At 45.0% G+C, this 15,441-nt stretch overlaps 2 long non-coding RNA genes across 2 annotated transcripts in view; one reads left to right on the plus strand and one right to left on the minus strand.

Annotated features, from left to right (window-relative positions):
• Positions 1 to 10,666, plus strand: part of LOC112921542 (uncharacterized) — a 33,103-nt gene extending 22,437 nt beyond the window's left edge. The window contains exon 4 of the long non-coding RNA XR_003235259.2: positions 10,087 to 10,666. This is a non-coding gene — a long non-coding RNA (uncharacterized lncRNA). The remainder of the gene's footprint in view (positions 1 to 10,086) is intronic.
• Positions 10,480 to 14,394, minus strand: LOC140597905 (uncharacterized). The gene is made up of 2 exons (XR_011999917.1): positions 11,484 to 14,394; positions 10,480 to 10,837 (listed from the first exon to the last, which is right to left on the minus strand). It is a non-coding gene; the product is annotated as an uncharacterized lncRNA (long non-coding RNA).
• Between the last annotated feature and the right edge of the window lie 1,047 nt (positions 14,395 to 15,441).

Consider the following 15,441-nt stretch of genomic DNA (forward strand, 5'->3'; position numbering starts at 1 on the left):
GCTATCCTAATCCATGTGAGTTGATAACTCATTGTCATTTTGATTTGCATTTATCTGATGATTAGTGATATTGAGCACCTTTTCACATACCTGTTTTCCATTGAAGTCTTCTTTTGAGAAATGTCCTATCAGTTCCTTTGTCCATTTTTAAAATTGTTATTTATGTTTTTACTATTGAATTGTAGAAGTTCTTTATATATTTTAGATACTAATCCTTTACCAGATACGTGGCTTGCCAAGATTGTCTCACATTCTGTAGGCTGCCTTTTCATTTCATTGTTTGTTTCCTTAAGGCAACTAACCTTGATTTAGTTGATATGGAGACTTATGAGCAGATATGTACAGGACCAATGTAAGACTGTAAGAAGACCAGTCAAGAAGTGGTGTGCAGGAGAGGAGGATAGAGATATTGGAAGGAAAGAGACCCACTAAGATATTGCTAGAATAGTCCAAGCCAGACATAAAGGCCTGACCAAGGCAGTGATACTAGAAAGGGCAGGAAGCACTATAATAAAATTATTAATTGTTTCTGGCAACTGAGTAAAGGTTGAAAGTGGGGGCACCTCGATGGCTTAATTGGGCAAATGGCTGCCTTCAGCTCAGGTCATGATCCCACAGTCCTAGGATTCAGCCACATGTCAGGGAGCCTGCTTATCCCTCTCCTTCTGCCTACTGCTCCCCTTGCTTATGCACATGCACACACTCTCTTTCTGTCAAATAAATTTGAAAAAAAAAAAAAAAAGGTTGAAAGTGAAGGAGAATGAAGTTACAGGTTTGGTCTGGTGCCAGCAGCAGAACTGAACTGGTCTCCAGGGCCTGGATCATTTTAGGAAGTACAGAACTTGACAATCCGAACACAACATCTAAGTGGGCAGTTAGAAGCAGGAACCTAGATCTCAGGGGATGAGTTCCAGGTGGATCTGGAAATCAGACATCACTCTTAACTGATTTGACCCAGGTATGGCGTCTTGAAAGTGGATGATGTCACCAAGGCACAAATGAGTGTAGTGAGAGAAATAGATCAGAAGAGGAATTTGGAAAATGTTGTTTATATTTATGTAGTTCTAATAAAAGGAGAATAGTTGGACCATAAAGTAAAAATGAAAACAAACAACCCCCACACCCTGCTGGAAACCCGGACAATGCACAGATGCAGAAACTAAGAGAGAGAGGGTGTTGATGTGCTGCTGAAGATACTGGATGCAAAAGTGTGCAGTGAATTTGGTAATGGGAGGCTATTCTTAACTCATTATTAAGGGTGAAGAAAGGAAAGCAAATGGCAACAAGCAGAGCAAAGTGGGTATGGGGGAAACCACAGCAGCATATGAGAACTGTGGAAGCAAATGAAGGACAGGAACTGGCAGGCGCTGAGGGAGAATCCAATTTAGGAAAGGCTTTACTTAGGATGGGGAGGTCTGAGCATATCTGCCCCTATAGAAGGGGGCAGAGCCCCTGGAGAGAGATCAGCTGTGAGAAGGAACAAGAGCAGAGAGAACTGATGGAGCCAAGGGGTCGAGAGGTCAGAAGGGATGGAAATGAGAGCCAGATGCAGGCTGACAGCCTTTAGAAAGAGAGTTGCTAATAACTGGTTTGTCAACACCAATATATTTATTACCTATCTTGTCTACACTTCACAGTGTGGCTTCAAGAGCAGGACAACCTCTCCCAATCACCCAGCTTCTCTGGGCCTGATATCAAGCCTGATAGCTGGGAAAAAGGAGGGAGGCTCTTAGTAAAAGCCTTGATGACAGTGATGGTATCTATTTCTACTTTCCAGACATTCTGTGCATTCTTAGCCTATCTTTGAGCAGAAGATGGGGCAGGTATTGTTCTACTAATTGTGAGTGCTAAAAATGGGAGAGCTGATTTGGATGTTAAAATCAAAGTCACGTAGCCAGGAAAGGGGGGCGTGTTTCTGTTTGTCCTCTAGGTAGCCCCACATTGCTATGCAAAACCAATGTGACATAACCCTACCCTCAACACAGACACACTCAACCAAAGGAAAAATTTTCACAGAATGCTAACAGTTCCAACAAAAATACTTGAACTTTCTGTAGTTCTTTCATCTGATCCTGATATTTTCCTTGAAAATGAACCACAGTAGCTCAAGGAGAATGGAGAAAGGGAGCAGATGGACAATGAGATAAAGGAGTTTGGATTTGCCTAAGAAATATAATTAAAACTTGAGATATCCAGGCTTTTCCAACTATATAAAAACTGTCAGTAGTCTTTCTAATTATTAGGAATTGTTCTTAAATAGCCATTGCTGTAAATGATGATAAAATAGGGGTTACTATATACCGGTCACTATTTTGATCTCTTTATGTGTATTATCTCACTTGATCCTAGCAAGAATTATGTAGTGAAAGTAGAAGTACCATTCTCCTCATTTACAAATGAGGAAAATTCACTTGAAGAATGTGAAAGACTGCTCATGCTTACAAATGGTGGGTCCAGGATTTGAACTCTGCAAGTCTCACACCAGAGCCTGCATCATAACCAGTATATAAGGCTATGTCTCCAGGGATAGGCACAGGTCACTTTTCTTCATTATACTGGAAAAAATACAAAACTTACTTTGAATTTTATGAAGCCATCTCTACATATGGTTAGGACTCACTTGTTTAATGAGTATATTATTATGTCTTTTTTTAAGATTTTATTTATTTACTCATGAGAGACACACACAGAGAGAGGGGCAGAGACACAGGCAGAGGGAGAAGCAGGCTCCACACAGGGAACCCGATGCAGTACTCCATCCCAGGTCTCCAGGATCACTCCCTGGACTGAATGCAGCGCCAAACCACTGAGCCACCTGGGCTGCCCTGTATATATATATATATATATATATATATATATATATATATATATATACCCAATGAAGAATAGTGTAGGTAAGTAAGTCACTTTGGTAAAACAAAACAAAATAAAACAAAAAACAAAAAAGTTAACTCAGTGGTTTACCTGGCATACCACCACCATTCCGGTCCTAAGTATGTACAAAGGCGGCAAAGTGTGCCTATCACTTTTAGTCTTGTGATTACTGAACAAGGCAGTAAATTCTTAGGCTCCAGAGCAATGTCAATCTCAAAAGCAAAAATTCACCAAATAGGAGAAAATATTTTCAAATCATATATCTGATAGGGGGCTAAAATCCAAAATATATAAGGAACTCACATACAGCTCAATAGCAAAAACCCCAAACAATCCAATTAAAAAGTGGGTGGGGTGGGGGCAGTTCCTGGGTGACTCCTGATTTTGGCTCAGGTTATGATCTCAGGATCATGAGATCAAGCCCTGTAGGATGCTGGGTGTGGAGCCTGCTAGGATTCTCTCTCTAGCTCTCCCTCTGCCCTTCTCACCCTCATTTGTGCTCTCTCGCTCCCTGCCCCCCACCCAAAAAAATAGAGGATCTGAATAGACATTTTTCCAAAGAAGACATATAGATGGCCAACAGATGGATGAAGAGGTGCTGAACATCACTGATCACCAAGGAGATACAAATCAAAATCACAGTGATATATTACTTCACCCTGTAAGAATGGTTATTTAAAAAAAGATAAGAAATATAAAGTGTTGGTGAGTGTGTGGGGAAAGAAAGAGAACCTTTGGTGGGAATGTCAATTGGTATAGCCACCATGGAAAACACTATGAAGATCCCTCAAAAAATTAAAAATTATATGACCTAGCAGTTCCACCTCTGGGAATGTATCTGAAAAAAAAAAAAAAACATGCTAATTTAAAAAACTAGATTCCCTCCTCTGTTCATTGCAGCATTATTTACACTAGCCAAGATACAGAAAAAACCTAAGTGTCCATTGATAGATGAACAGATAAAGAAATATATTATATATATATTATATATATATACACACCATGGAATATTATTGAGCTATAAAATTGAGGAAATCTTGCCACTTGAAGCAACATGAATGGACATTGAGGGCATTATGCTAAGTGAAACATTAGAGAAAGACAAAGTCCATGTGATCTCACATATACATGGAATCTAAAAACAAAAAACAGAAACCAAAAACCAAAACCCAAAAACCAAAATAAGCTCATAGATACAGAGAACAGATGGGTGGTTTCCAAAGGTACAGTGTGGGCCAAGTGGGTGCAGGGGGTCACAAGGAACCCACTTCCGGTTATACAACAGATAAGTCTTGGGGGATGTCATGGACAGCATGGAGACCATAGTTAATCATACTGTATTGCATATTTGTAAGTTGCTAAGAAAATAGATCCTACAAGTTCCTATCATAAGAAAAACATTAGTAATTATGTATGGTGATGGACATTTACTAGTCTTATTGTGGTGACCATTTCATAATAGATGCAAATATTGAATTATTATGTTGTATATCTAAAACTGATATAATGTTATATGTCAATTATACTTTAAAAAAAAAGCCATTCAACCTGACCGCTTGTCATCAACATTCCCTAAAAGGGAAATAAGCTGAAGGATAACAGTAAAAACACCAAGGAGACTCGTCCATGGTGGTCCTAAAGAATGGAGACAGAGAGTACCACTGGGGGCCATGTCTTTGTTCCGTCTTCCAGCTCCCCATCGCTCAGCCTTGTCAGACTCCACAAAGGATCTGTCCCCAACAGCCAAGAAAATGCCTTTGTCTTGAACAGCTAGTTCCTGAGCCCCTCAATCCACTTGCTTGTTATCCCATCATCCCCAGCTTGTTTCCCAAATGAACAGGGGCCACAGATATCTAACTCGAAGCACCTACTAACTAGTTCTCCAGCACCAGATGTCTGAGTCAGGATCAGACGCTTCAAACTGTTACTTATTTATGTTTTAGTCTGGTTATTTATTTATCTTTTGGTATGACCCTTGCCTACCATTTGCACATCCCTGGACTTTTCTTTCACTCACAGACTTTTCCCCATGGGCAACTTGTACCAGGCAAGACAGATTCTAGGCAGATATACTTTCCTTTTGTGGCATTTCAGCAATGCAGATTGACTCTCACAATAAGACCTCATTAAAATGGCACAAGAGTTTCCGAAGCACTTCTCTATATATTGAATTCACCTTTCTTCCCAACCACCTTCTAAGGTCAGTGATACTACCCACCTTTTCTAAAGGAGGAAACTGAGAGACAAGGAGGTTAAGTAACCACTCAAATACTAGTCAACCAATGAGTTGCAGAACTGGTACCAAACCCAGGTTTTTGGCCTCCAGATCCTCTGTTCTCTTATCTTAGTTATTAACCTGCTGTATTTCAGCTCAGAGCCCACCTTTTCAAATTTGGGCAGGAGCTCTCTAAACTCCATTTCTCCGACCCCCTTGCAATGTGCTTCTTGTTAGTTCTGCCAACGGGGGCACTTAGAAGAGGTTGACAAGTGGGAGGAGTGTGAAACGGCCTCCCTTCTTGTTTTGCAGTTCTGATCACTGTTGTTGCAGCAGCGGAAAGAAGGCTCCACCCTCCCATTTCTTGACTGCTTGCCAGCACCAGCCATGATCATGCTGTGCCTGTCCAAAGATGCGAGCAGCAGCTAGACTGCTGCTGGGGTATCCTCTCTCACACTCTGCACCAGGATCTTGGGAACATTTGAGCACCTGCAGGGCACACTTCCAGCTGCACCAGTGATCTGAATACCTACTGAGATATGCCTCCATCCAGAGATCCAAACTGTGGGGATAAACACCTCCAGACAGAAATCCCACTTCCAAATCTGGTAGTCAGCCTTGATGCCCTACTCGGAGGTCAAGGCACCAGCAGTACAAGGCTTTCCCCTGAAGATCTCCTCTCCAGAGCCTGGTATGCTGTCTTCAGAGGCTGGGGTATCAGCTGTGCAGAGAGACACGTCCCTCCCCAGGGGTTGGGGTGAGGTCCTCCTCCAATCCCTTAGGCCTTATGACAATATCTCTTCCCTTTTTCCTCCCAGCCCTGCATGGTAGTTCCTGCTATACATGATCTCTGGGTTACTTTAGCATCCATATGTTTTTCTTTAAGCCTTCCAGTGCCCACTTTACAGTTTTTGTGCTTTGGAATCCCTAATGTGCTTTCTCTTTTCCTGACTAGAACTTAATTGATACTGCATTTAGGGTACCAAAAGGAGGGAGGCCCAGGAAACAGACCCCCAAAATGGGAATTTGTAGTTGATTTGTCCCTACCTTTGGCCTTGAAAGTGATGCTGAACCCCTTGCCAGTGAAACATTGGGTATTGGCAACTCATGCTTATGCAGTGGCATCATGATTAATTAATTTTACCCGTGGTTGCTTGCAATAAAGTGGCCATTGAAGTCAAGGTATTGAGAAACCAGATGGCTGCTTCTAACTACACTGGAGAATTTAGAGAGAAAATGACAAGGTCGAGTCTTTAAAATTTCAGCTCTGTTTCTTGGTAGAATAGCACATAATATGTAGAGTGTGTATTGGCTCCAGAACCTGAAGGTCCTTCTACTTGTAAGAGGTACAAAGGGCAACTCTTGTCTTTCACTTTGGAGATGATATCCTGACATGCTCTTGAGTGCTGAACCCCCTAGAAATGAGAATAAGTATGGTGGTGGACATTTTAGAGTGAGCACAAAGTGGGAGCGAATTTCTGTCCCATGTGAATGCAAAGTGAGTGACATTTACAAGAGGCTTTCAATAAGCAGATGAATAAGATGACACACTGTAGATGCTGAACACCCTTTCCCCTCAAGCACATGGTGCTTAGTCAGTGGGTCCATGTTTAAAGTGGTCTTGTTGGCAGAGATGGAAGCCTATCATCTTTTCACAAAAGGAATTTTCCTCATTAATGTTAATCTGACCATTGCCACCACTGAGTGCCTAACCTGCTGATAGCAGAAGCATATGCTGAGCCCCTGATACAATGTCATTCTTTTTTTTATAAAGTTTTATTTATTTATTCATGAGACACACACACACACACACACACACACAGAAAGAGAGAGAGAGAAAGAGAGAGAGAGAGAGAGAGAGAGAGAGAGAGAGAGAGACACAAGAAGAGGGAGAAATAGGCTCCATGCAGGGAGCCCGATGTGGGACTCAATCCCAGGTCTCCAGGATCAGGCCCTGGGCTGAAGGTGACACTAAACCACTGAGCCACCCTAGCTGTCCTACAATGTCATTCTTGAAGGCCAGCTGTAGGCACAGTGGTTATGTTGGATCCCTTCTATCCCATTAAGGAGGAAGAAGCAATTTATACTATTGGAATAAGCCCTTATTCTAGATGGAGAGTGGGGAGGGTTGTCTTTTGCCTGTAATACCTCTGCAACATCTTCATCCATGGATTTATGGAATGTGTTATTCTCTGTCATGGTGTTCCTCACAACTTTGCTTCTGGCCAAAGAACTCATTTATAGCAAAAGAAATACAGCAGTGGGCTTATGCCTATGGAATTCACCAGTCTTACCATGTGCCCCATCACCTAGAAGTACCTGGCTTCATAGAATATCATAATGGCCCCCAGATGAGAGAGTTACATTGCAAGTTGAGAGACAACACTTGAGATGTGGGAACACCATTCTACAGTGTGTCGTAATTGATATATGGTGCTGTATCCCCCATAACCAGAGTATAAGGGTCTTGAAACCAAAGACGAAGATAGACTTGGCTCCTATCACTAACAAACCCACTGGAGAAATTTCCCTTCCCATGTCAGCAACTTTGGGTTTGGAATTCTAAGTTAACAACAGATGCATGCTTTCACCAGGGACACAATGATCCCATTGAATTGAAAGTGGAAACTTTCACCTGGACATTTGGAGCTTTTATGCCACTGAATGAATAGGATACTGGCTGGAACAGTTGGTCCTGATTACCAAGCAGAAAAGGTTGCTGCTATACTCCAGGGGCAGGAGGGACCATTCTGGAGCCTAGAGGATTCTCTGGGGGGCAGCTCTTAGTCCCAATTAAGTCCTGTAACAATCTCTGCATAACCTAAGAACAGCAGGACTGTAGAAGATCCAGTCCCTTAGAAATAAAAGTAAAACAAACAAAGTAGAGAATGCTGACCCACTGAGGGGCTCAGTGACTGTGGGGAAATAGCCTGTGGAAGAGAGAAGTTCTAGAAACCATCAATGGTCGTGTGTCTCATACAGAAATGAAGACTATAGCAGCTGTGCATTCTCCCCTTTGCTTGTCACTGCATCATTGTATATAAGACTTGCTGTCCATGGTTGCCTCTATAATTTCACCTCGAGGTTATGGAAGTCCATGTGGTATTGTGACTGAGGTAGAAAAGGAATTCACCAGAATCTGAGACGGGTAGAAGACAGTCAGGACCCCATGTTTCACCTTTTTGGAGAAGATAGTGAGAGTGTAAGAAGGACCCATACATCTTACAGCACAGAAGCAAGTTGTCGATGTATGAAATCTCAAGTGAGGATAGAATATTGTGTTTGGATGTTACTGGCCAAGGGACCATTTAATTACCTCTTGTCTGTTAGTCTAAGGCCATTTTATATTTTATATTCTTTTTATATTCTGCTCTGTGGCTTTGGGGCTGAGACCCTACAAACTACATTTCCCAACCTCCTTGGCCAGCTTCCTGTTAGCTCTGTTAATGGCAAGCCCTAGAGAGGATGTAGAAGGTGGAAGAGGAGGGGGAAGGAACCTCCCGAGAACTCCTACCTTCACTGTCTGCATATTAGTGAGGTGGGACTTTTATCCAGAGGTCCATGCAGCAGTGCTGCAAAGCCCCTCATCCCAGCCCATAGTTTGGTAACGTCACTCTTCCATGTTATTCCCCCAGACTGCTTCTGCAGTTACCAATTTCTGGGTTATTCTAGCATCTCCATTTCGTTCTTTCAGCCTTCTAACACTTGTGTCACCAATTCCCTGTATTAATAAATCTGTTGGAATATTTGGTATGATTTCTATTTTTCTAGCTTGGCTTTCCTCTTACAATTCTCTACTGTAACAGTCATAACTATCTATCTATGTACCTATCTATCCATCCATCCAACTATCTGAACATTCATAGCGGTACTATCCAAATAGTCAAAAGTGGAAACGACCAACATGTTCGTCAAATGAAGAATGATGGTGTATCCCTACGATGGAATGTTCTTCAGCTATACAAGGGAATGAAGTCCTTGTATCTGTTGCAATGTAGATGAAGCCCAAAAACATTATGCTAAGTGGAAGAAACCAGGCACAAAAGACCAATTTATTGTATGATTCTATTCATTTGAAATGTTCACAATAGGCAATTCCATAAAGACAAAATAATGGTTGCCTAGGGGTGCGAGGAATGGGAGGATTGAAAAGTGAGAGCCAAGAGGTATATGGGGTTTCCTTTGCAGATGGTAAAAATGTTCTAACAGTGATTTATGGCGATTGTTGTGCAACTCTGTGAACATATTAAATACCATTAATGGTGCGCTTTCAGTTGGTGGATTCTATGGTATGTGAATCATATGTTAATTTCTTATTACCAAAAAAATTACTCAAATAATAAGGGAGTTTCTTTCTTTTGTAACAAGGTGTCCAGAATTATGTCAGCGCAGCGGTCGACTAATTCAGCAGTTTAACCATGTCATCAGAGACCGAGGTTCTCTTCATCTTCCCCTTCTGCCATTTTTAGTTAGCTGCCCTCGTGATTTTAAGACAGTGACAGCAGCTTCGGACACCTCGGGGTCAGAAAAGAGAGTGTTCTTTTCTTATGTCTCTTTATTTCTGGAAGAAAAGCCTTTTCCAGTGGTGTCCAAGCTAACCATGGATCATACGTCTTGGACTAGAACTGCTCCTACCAAATAGTAACCCAGTCCTCGGGGAGGGGAGGGGTGCCACCGTGATTGGGTTAGTGCCATGAGGTTTAATCCTGAGTCCTAAGGAGGAAAAGTGGATGCTGGAATTTAACCAGGGCTCTGACAACGTGGAAGATGAGGATGATGGCTACAGGGTGGCAGCCCCAGCATCTGCCTAAAAGAATGCAGAAAAGGGAATTTTCTTGCAGGAAGAATGGAATCAGAATTAGCTATGAGTTTCCTTCTATATGTCTATCGATCTCTATCATCTACCTACCTACCTACGTACATGCAAGTTTAAAATGCCTATACTTTTGACTTCTTGTAACTAAGGGTGTGTGTTTTTACGTTTTCTTTTTCTCGAGTCTTCCAAGATTTGCATCTTCATCAAGGCATCGCATGTCAGGGAAGATGAGAAGGACCCATGCTGCCGTGAGCTGGCCCAGCCGGCATTGCTTTGGCTCCGGAGAGGCAGCGTGGTCCGAGCCGGGTCTGCGTGGCTGCCTCTTCAGGCACGAGCTCTGGCTGAGCAGGAGCAAGCCAGGAGGAGGGAGCATCTGGCTGAGGTCTCCTCGGGGCGAAGCGCTCACCCTCCGACTTGGCCTCGCCCACCCCTCCACCGTTTCCAACCCTGACGCTGCCTTGGCCTGCACTGGCGAGTGGTACATGTGAGCTGCCCCGTGACATGTGGTTGTGCTTAACTCTATAGAACTTTGAACCAACCTCAAGCTGCGCCAGTGAAAAGATCAAAGTCAATAAAGTGTATGTATTTTATAAACGGTGAACTTTTGTGAAGAAACCAACTCATTTAAGCCAAAGCCAAGGGAGTGTTATGTTTTGACTGATGCATAAAACAAAGAAAGAAGGTTGTTTCCCCCTGTGTGTTATTTGGGGTTGTTTTTTTTAAAAAAAGACTGTTTATTAAAGTCCATACTTTAAAATAAACATAGAGAACTCTCGTGTTCTTTCTGTAAACACATCGGAGTCCTTTGAAGCCGTGGATAATGAGTATGATAGCAGATGACTGTTTAGCCTCTCCTGGGCTCCATGTTTAGTTAGCTGGGTCGCGAAAACTTTAAACCTCCTTCTCCTTAAGAGTGATTTTCAGAATTGACTCTGTTCGAACAGAGAGAGAGGGGGGAAAGACCTCAAGACTTGGTTAGCATCTATATTCAAACTTCCCTGCAAACAAGGTGCCCCCCCCCCCCGGGTCACACAGCTGAGGCCACAGACCCCTCTTGCCCTGTGTTAACATCGAGCCTAAACCCACTGGAGGTCCCCCTACCTGCCCCCCCGGGTCCCTTCCCGGCCTCTCCAAGCAGCCCCGTGCTGGCACCTGTTGGAACCTTGTCTTTGGCAGGAGAGGACTCCTAGCGCGTGACACTTGCTGATTGCTGATTTCTGTGGTGTGACTAGTTGAGCCACCATGTCACCCATGGAGCACTGGGTGCGGAGAGATGGGCACAGTGCTCGGGCGGCTGGCCTCCATCTGGCATGCAGCCTCCACCTCTGCCATCCTCTGCCCCTCTTTCCCTCCTGAGCCTGGGAATCAGCAGACTTCACTGCAGTAAGTGTTTCTAAGGAGCAGTTCCCCCACTGTGGGGAAGCTTTCTTTTCTTGTTCTAATGTCCCCCTCCTAGTACCACAGAGATCCTGGCTTCCATTTTCTTTACTCCCCCAGCCTGCAGCAATCTGCCAGGCTATTCTGGTCATTTCCTTTGGACAGTTCCTTGAATTGTTTTGATGCCATTGTATGACTCACCGAGTCCAGCTTCCTTTTCCCTCTTAGGCAGCTGGGAAAACCAGGCTCCCCTCACATTTTCCTTTGTTAATGGCTGTATCCTGAAGTCATTCATGCCTGGCTGGTCAGGGGGTGGTGTGAGCTGTAGGCCTAGTGCCCAGCCCTCCCAGGCATCAGTGATGCTCCTTGATAGGTGGAAAGACCTTCTGGCAGGAAGTTGCGGTGTCAGGGGTGAGGCAGGCTTTCCACTCGGTTCCTAGGTGTCAGTGGGTAAGTGCGGGATCCACAGCCTGGATCAACTGGAGGTAGGATACCTAATCAAGATCATGAGAGTTTTGTCCAAACACATAAACACAGATTTGGGCCTCATAGGTTAAAATCTGGAAGCTTGAGTCTTGCCTTGCAAGGAGATGGGACACTTACCCCAATGGTGCATGTGGCTACCTGGGGCATTCCTGGGCCAGGCATGCTTGGGCCTAGCTGTCCTTCCCTCTTGGAGCCTGACTCCCCATCAGCTCACTGAGGTGAAGAAAACAGTCTTAGGAATCAAAGATGGCAAAGCTTTCTTAGGACCATTTGGATCCAGGTTGGCTCCTCAGCCGAGGCAGGAACCGAGATGAGAGGTGGCGGGGGAGCTGAACAACGGTCTCCTCTGGCCTGGCCACCCTGTGATTTTTAAGTACCTACTACCTGCTTGGGGTTCTGAGGGGAAGAGAGAAGGGGCAATCCTTTGGAAGGGCTTATGCCCACGTAGCTGGAAGTAGGGGGAGAAAATAGAGCCCCACAAAGAGAGTGACAGCTTTGTCCTCCAGTCAATAACTTCTGTGAACACTGATTGTAACAGCAGGAAGAGAGCTTAGCTATTGCACAGTGAATAATGCAAACCACCCTGCACCTGTCACCTCATTTAACTAGTACATTAACCCAGTGGCTTACATGTTTTATTATCCCCATTTTATTTTATTTATTTTTTAAAGCTTTTATTTATTTATTCATGAGAGACACAGAGAGGCAGAGACATAGGCAGAGGGAGAAGCAGGATCCCCGCAGGGAGCCCATGAGGGACTCAACCCCAGGACCCCAGGATCATACCCTGACCTGAAGGCAGATGCTCAACCACTGAGCCACCCAGGCATCCCTATTATTCCCATTTTACAGCCAGGAGGCTGAGGCTTAGGAGAAGTTACTAATTTGTCCCAGACCACAACAGAGCTGAAGTCTGAGCCCAGATTTAAGTGGCTTCAAAGGTTTTCTTCCTGTTACTATGCAACTGTGCTTCTCTGAATCCCAGCGTGTGTGTGTGTGTGTGTGTGTGTGTGTGTGTGTGTGTGTAGTGTCCTGGTCATGTCTTCCTAGAACATACTAGTAACAGGGCCATAGCCTAGCTTTGGTACCATGCCCGGCCAAGGCAGGGATGAGAGGAGGAGCTGAATGTCCCCCACTTTTGCCCCAGAGACCCAGTGGCCTGCAGGTTTCCCAGAAGCAGCTGCTTGGAGTGCTCAGTAGGCTCTGGGACTGCCCTGGGTCTGTCCCCACCTCTCCCAGGCCCCGCCTCTACTCTGGAGTCCTTGTGTCCAGCTGGCTGACTCAAACGTGCATTCCTCTGTGCCATCTAATCTTTTCGGGAGATGACCCGGCCAGACGGCCAGCCTGGCTTTTCCTTTCACTTTGGCCCTTGGACTCTACGCTGGGTCCCGTGCGCTGCAGGCCACGTGAGGTCTGCTCTGCTCCTCCACCTAGTTGCCCACCAGGCCACACACGGCTGGGAGGAAGGTGGATAGAGGCCCACCGCTTTTGCAGCTTGCTCCTTGAGCAGAGACATGGACCCCAGCTCCATTCTCCTTCTCTCTCCTGAGTGCCTGACCTTCTAACTGATCCAGCTGGAGTGTCCTCCTCACGGTGGCAGCACACATCATGGCAAATCAGCTCCACTAATTGTCCAGTTAATTAATAATCATGGTTGGCAATTCCCAGGGTAGAAGAGGAGACAAGGCCTGGGGTCTGTATGTGGTCTAGTTAGCCATGGGTGACTCAGGGAAGATGACTTACCTCTCTCTTCCCATTTCCGTATCTGCACAATGGAGAGATAAGAATAGAATTTCCCTCTTGCAGTTGTTTCAAGGATTAAATGAGTTAACACATGCAAAGTGCTTAGAACAATATTTGGCACTGGGTAACTCCTATCTAAGTCTTAGCTATTCCTATTATTGTACATACGTTACTTCACTTGTTCCGGGGGTCCTTACTTTGTGGTCACCAAGCAATGGGTGGGCCAGATCCCCAAACCAAAATCAACTAACTTTTCCCTGTTAGTTCAAACCACATTAGTAACCAATCAAATTCACAGTATGGCACTTGACTTCATTAGCTCTGGCTGACTCTTATTTTGAGGTGACCCAGAGTTACCGGACACTGTCCAGGGGTCTGAATTGGTTAGGCATACCTCCAAAGGTAAGAAGGAGCTTTTAGCTAAGAGATAGTCTAGTCTTTTAAATTCTTAAAATTCCCCGGATAGCTTTGGACAAATCCCATAGTCCTCTTGCCCACCCAACATTATCATATCCAGATGGCCTAATGAGTGCTCAGCATTTTCAACGAGCTATATGGGACTGTATATTAAAAATCAGAAAGAAGAATCCCTGCTTAAAATCTAGTATGTAGACCACAAAATAACAGTAAATTCCAATGCAAGTAGTCAGTGGCATAGACTAGAAAATGAGCAATGTGTGATGAGTAACTTCGTCACTAACCTGATAAAACAAATCCAGTGGAGCTTTGATGCTCCAAGCTGGTGACCTGTTGGAGCCCACTGTTTGGTTTGCAGTTCCCCTTGTCTCTGCTGGGTTGGCTTGGGACCTGCGTGTGGCAAGGCAGATTCTCAGGACCCTGGCAGGAACCCTGGCCCTCCTGGCCATGGGACTTGCACAGCGGCTCTGAGCTCAGGAAAGGCGTTGGTGGGACAGGCTGCTGGCACCTCCCAGCACAGGCAGCCTGGCTGCTCTGGTTTCCTTCAGCTCACCACTCTGGCACTGTTGGTGAGCTGACTGGAGAGCTGAGTAAATAAACAGCTCCCCTACTGGGAGGACAAGAAGTTTGTGTTCCTCCACCATGGAGCAGAAGAGTGACACTTCCAGAGCCATCGGCACCTGCTCTGAGCCTGGGAAAAATGAAGGAGACCTTGACTGTAACATAATGATTAAGCTGATTGTACACTCACACCAAGACAGTGTGTACTGTAGCTGACCTCCAGGAGTCCGAGGGCCACACGGTCTCAGAAAATAGTCCCTTCTGCTACAGTGTCTATCTGGGTGCTTGTTCCCCAAAAGTTGAATGTGGCATCTTACTCTGAGCTGGGTTTCGGGATGTGATAGGGGTCTGAACGTGTGTGCAGATGAGCACGTGTGTGTGTTTGTGCATGCCTGGCACCCATCATTGTTGCCCGGGAATCTGAGGCCAGGGCTGGGGTTGTCACACTTGTGGCTGTGCCACACTTGCTTGTTTTTACCAGCATGTGAATAGCACCCTGAGGACCTGTGAGAAGTTAAGTCACAGCATTTTCAGAGTAGTAATGTGTCACAGTGAGTGTCCATGAATGGAAAGTATAGGATGGTGTTTGGAAGTGGGGGGTGGGGGGGGTCAAAGCCCACCTGACTACTGGGAGCTCGGATAGATCTAAAGAAACCATCACCGCAGAGACTTTTCCCTGAGAAACACTGACGTGGAATGTGTCCCTGGGAGTGCACCCTTGCCCCCTCCCCGAGGGCAGGAAGGTGGTGACCCACTCACTCCCAGCACCCCCACAGCTAAATCTCTGTTCCTGACCCTGTTCTCCGCATGCTCCGCTCCCATTTCCGAGCTCGGTGTTCTCATTCTCTTCCCGTGCAGCCCTTCTCTTGAGGAGGGTGTGATGGGCTAATTTCCCCTGTGATGCCAATTACTGATCAAGCCTGAAGTGTTATTCTCTCCAAGATAATGGCCT

The sequence above is a fragment of the Vulpes vulpes genome, chromosome 2 (genome assembly GCF_048418805.1).
Source record: "Vulpes vulpes isolate BD-2025 chromosome 2, VulVul3, whole genome shotgun sequence".
Classification (NCBI taxonomy): Eukaryota; Metazoa; Chordata; class Mammalia; order Carnivora; family Canidae; genus Vulpes; species Vulpes vulpes.